A 5000-nucleotide genomic window follows, 5' to 3' on the forward strand; every position below is an offset into this window, starting at 1 on the left:
TTCAGCTTTGCAACCATACTTCCCCCGGAACCCAAAAGCTTTGGTTTCCCGGAGGCTGCCCGCCGAGTCATCGGAGGAACTGCGGCGGATCGCTGGCTGGCATCGTTTATGGTTAGAACTAGGGCGGTATCTGATCGCCTTCGAACCTCTAACTTTCGTTCTTGATTAATGAAAACATACTTGGCAAATGCTTTCGCTTCTGTTCGTCTTGCGACGATCCAAGAATTTCACCTCTAACGTCGCAATACGAATGCCCCCGCCTGTCCCTATTAATCATTACCTCGGGTTCCGAAAACCAACAAAATAGAACCGAGGTCCTATTCCATTATTCCATGCACACAGTATTCAGGCGGGCTTGCCTGCTTTAAGCACTCTAATTTGTTCAAAGTAAACGTGCCGGCCCACCGAGACACTCAATAAAGAGCACCCTGGTAGGATTTCAACGGGGTCCGCCTCGGGACGCACGAGCACGCACGAGGCGGTCGCACGCCTTCGGCTCGCCCCACCGGCAGGACGTCCCACGATACATGCCAGTTAAACACCGACGGGCGGTGAACCAACAGCGTGGGACACAAATCCAACTACGAGCTTTTTAACCGCAACAACTTTAATATACGCTATTGGAGCTGGAATTACCGCGCCTGCTGGCACCAGACTTGCCCTCCAATAGATACTCGTTAAAGGATTTAAAGTGTACTCATTCCGATTACGGGGCCTCGGATGAGTCCCGTATCGTTATTTTTCGTCACTACCTCCCCGTGCCGGGAGTGGGTAATTTGCGCGCCTGCTGCCTTCCTTGGATGTGGTAGCCGTTTCTCAGGCTCCCTCTCCGGAATCGAACCCTGATTCCCCGTTACCCGTTACAACCATGGTAGGCGCAGAACCTACCATCGACAGTTGATAAGGCAGACATTTGAAAGATGCGTCGCCGGTACGAGGACCGTGCGATCAGCCCAAAGTTATTCAGAGTCACCAAGGCAAACGGACCGGACGAGCCGACCGATTGGTTTTGATCTAATAAAAGCGTCCCTTCCATCTCTGGTCGGGACTCTGTTTGCATGTATTAGCTCTAGAATTACCACAGTTATCCAAGTAACGTGGGTACGATCTAAGGAACCATAACTGATTTAATGAGCCATTCGCGGTTTCACCTTAATGCGGCTTGTACTGAGACATGCATGGCTTAATCTTTGAGACAAGCATATGACTACTGGCAGGATCAACCAGGGAGCTGCGTCAACTAGAGCTGAGCAGCCGGCCGCCCGGGAGTGTGTCCCGGGGGCCCGCGCGAACACGCAAGCGTCCGCTCAATCATTCTGCAAACAGGAGGAGGCTGAGCTCCCCTGCACAATACACCTCGAAACCCTCTCAGGTCCCGGCGGCGCGCAGCGCCGTCCCAAGTACTTGGTCGGGTTCGAGAGAGGCGCAATCGCCCGGAGTTAGGCGAGTAGACGCTTTCGGTGCGACCACCCGTGCTCCCAACTGAGCTTGCCGCTGCCGACAGAGGCCCGGGAGCGTGCTGTCGTGGCATTGCCGGCGGGAGACAACACGCGCCACCTACGGTGACCGGCAGCTCCAACGCCAGCGCCACAGAAGGACAAAAGCCCCACTTGGGTGCCGAAGCGAACTCTCCCAGCACAGCGCACGCGCCAACACATCCGCACAGCTGCGATACAAACCACCAGCGAGAACCGCTGGGGCGACCGAGCAGCAGACGGCGTCGCGGCGCCGAGCGCCGGGCGGCGGCGCATCCTCAACGCACACAGTCCTCAATCGGACCAGCACACTGAAGATGTCCACCGCGCTTCGCACCGGGCCCGCGAGGACCTACTTTGGCCGCACGGCGCCGCGCGCAGGGTGCGCCGGCGCGCAGCTGCGACGCCTGCCGCGTCCGTCGGCCGGCGCGCCTGCCACTGGCCGCCCCCACCAGCCGGCTGTAGCGCGTGCGCCCACGCACCGCGCGGCCAGCACGCCGGGAGGCGCCCCCTCACCGGCCGGGGACGGTCCCACCCAGCCACCGCCGCGTATCGCTTCACACCCAGATGCCGTTCAGTTTCGTCGGCATGGTGGGTATCGCTGGAACAACCGGTTCGTACCTCAACCTATCGTCGCCATCACCGATTCACCCCTAGCGAGAACAACCGCACCACAACAGGTTACCATTTGTTCATTTGCGTAACTTCACCAGAAAACGCAGGCGTCCATCGCCATTTGCAACTTCAACGATTATTGCATGCCTGTGTCAGGTGTCACGCCACACTACGTCTGCCCACATACACGCAACAAAATGTGCACGCCTAGACAATACGTGGAAGGTGGCCCCCGTACGTATGCGATGTCCATTGCTCGAACGACTGTCAACCGGCCTCTGTAGCATGTCGCAGATATGGAACGCGGTGCACCATGCCATCACGGTGTGTGAGGAGAGACGACTAGGTCCGAATACATCAACAGACAGCTCATGCTGATCGCCATCCACGGCGTCCGTTCCTCCCACACGTCTCTATGGCGTACCACACTGCAATCCAGCTCTCATAGGGAGACGACACGTAGCTGCGTGCACAATATTTGCACTGTATGGTCCGCCGTTTTTGGGCGCAGTCGTTGTACGGTCACACATGTGCCACGATGTATCATTCGGTACATAAGGACGAATGTGCAGTACAGATTGTGGTTTACGCGTACGACATTAGCGGACGGTTGACACAGGCCGCACCACAACGTAGCCTGAGTACGTCGCATGCGAAGGGCATTGAACATGCAAACTTCTCACCAACCAGCTTGCGAAGGCAGGGGGGCAAGGTGGGGACGTGGGGAGGGGCGGCATGTACGTCCTGCTGCCATCCACATTACAGTGTACAGCAGGAGCATGTGGAAAGTCAGCAAGACTTGCAAGGTGTTTAACATGAAGCGATACACAGGGGAGCGGGCAGTGCGAGTAGCGAACTATATTGCGAGGGTTGCGGGTGGGCAACACTACACTAATTGAACGAGTCGTATAACAATTACAGAGCAGGTTTAGGCGACAACATGGGTTACGTTAGGGGACAACGTGGGTTACGTTAGGGGACAACGTGGGTTACTTTAGGGGACAACGTGGGTTAGGTTAAGGCACAACGTGGGTTAGGTTAAGGCACAACGTGGGTTAGGTTAAGGCACAACGTGGGTTAGGTTAAGGCACAACGTGGGTTAGGTTAAGGCACAACGTGGGTTAGGTTAAGGCACAACGTGGGTTAGGTTAAGGCACAACATGGGTTAGGTTAAGGCACAACATGGGTTAGGTTAAGGCACAACATGGGTTAGGTTAAGGCACAACATGGGTTAGGTTAAGGCACAACGTGGGTTAGGTTAAGGCACAACGTGGGTTAGGTTAAGGCACAACGTGGGTTAGGTTAAGGCACAACGTGGGTTAGGTTAAGGCACAACATGGGTTAGGTTAAGGCACAACATGGGTTAGGTTAAGGCACAACATGGGTTAGGTTAAGGCACAACATGGGTTAGGTTAAGGCACAACATGGGTTAGGTTAAGGCACAACATGGGTTAGGTTAAGGCACAACATGGGTTAGGTTAAGGCACAACGTGGGTTAGGTTAAGGCACAACGTGGGTTAGGTTAAGGCACAACGTGGGTTAGGTTAAGGCACAACATGGGTTAGGTTAAGGCACAACATGGGTTAGGTTAAGGCACAACATGGGTTAGGTTAAGGCACAACATGGGTTAGGTTAAGGCACAACATGGGTTAGGTTAAGGTACAACATGGGTTAGGTTAAGGTACAACATGGGTTAGGTTAAGGTACAACATGGGTTAGGTTAAGGTACAACATGGGTTAGGTTAAGGTACAACATGGGTTAGGTTAAGGTACAACATGGGTTAGGTTAAGGTACAACATGGGTTAGGTTAAGGTACAACATGGGTTAGGTTAAGGTACAACATGGGTTAGGTTAAGGTACAACATGGGTTAGGTTAAGGTACAACATAGGTTAGGTTAAGGTACAACATAGGTTAGGTTAAGGTACAACATAGGTTAGGTTAAGGTACAACATAGGTTAGGTTAAGGTACAACATAGGTTAGGTTAAGGTACAACATAGGTTAGGTTAAGGTACAACATAGGTTAGGTTAAGGTACAACATAGGTTAGGTTAAGGTACAACATAGGTTAGGTTAAGGTACAACATAGGTTAGGTTAAGGTACAACATAGGTTAGGTTAAGGTACAACATAGGTTAGGTTAAGGTACAACATAGGTTAGGTTAGGTTAGGTTAGGTTACACGTTGTTGTAAGGAAAGGTGTAGGGGGGGGGGGGCGGGGGCGGCAGGTTCGTTGATAGTGATTATAGTAAGTGAATGCTTGTGACATGATCAGATTTGTCACGTCAGGATGCACCTTTGGCTTATTAGAGGCGGCGCTCCAATTCTATGCTTGTGTGAGACCTGTGTCTTTGACTCATGTCATTGTTTGTGCGCTGTGACAGGAGGTACTATTGTGATGTTGGGTGCACCGTTGTATAGGACATGTGTGGGTGTTGGTGCCTGGTCTGCGCAATGGTGGATGTCGAAAGGCTGGGATATTGTATTTTCCGCATGGACCTCCTGGTCTGGTTGTGATAGTGTGGATTGTGTAATGTGGCGGAGAAGATGCACTGGATGTTGTTCCATGCTGGTGCTTACATATTGTATGTGCGCCTGTTAGAAGCAGAGAGTGGTGCGTGATCAGAGTGTCTGGCTGACGTGTGGTTCCCATTGTGGGCAGACTCTTTCAGCATGTATACGGACAGTTGTGTATATTTGCTGTAGTTTGATGGCTCTGCATTGATTACTAATCAGCGCCGTGTGTACGGGTAATCTGGTTCCAGTCCAAAATGTTCCATCTGTGTACATTAGTGACAAAGACTCCCCCCATGCAGTGGGGCTCGGTCTGTTATAGCTCTTCCGCGTAATATATTTGCCCCACGTTTTTGCGACTGCGAGTGCGAGTGCAACGCGCATGGGGACCGACATGC

General features: G+C 52.7%; 1 non-coding gene across 1 annotated transcript in view; it reads right to left on the minus strand.

Moving 5' to 3' along the window:
• LOC124726557 overlaps window positions 1-1230 on the minus strand; it is a 1909-nt gene extending 679 nt beyond the window's left edge. The window contains exon 1 of the ribosomal RNA XR_007006782.1: window positions 1-1230. This exon is cut by the window's left edge and continues 679 nt beyond it. This is a non-coding gene — a ribosomal RNA (small subunit ribosomal RNA).
• Window positions 1231-5000: the final 3770 nt, after the last annotated feature.

This window comes from Schistocerca piceifrons, unplaced genomic scaffold (genome assembly GCF_021461385.2).
Source record: "Schistocerca piceifrons isolate TAMUIC-IGC-003096 unplaced genomic scaffold, iqSchPice1.1 HiC_scaffold_1058, whole genome shotgun sequence".
Taxonomy (NCBI): domain Eukaryota; kingdom Metazoa; phylum Arthropoda; class Insecta; order Orthoptera; family Acrididae; genus Schistocerca; species Schistocerca piceifrons.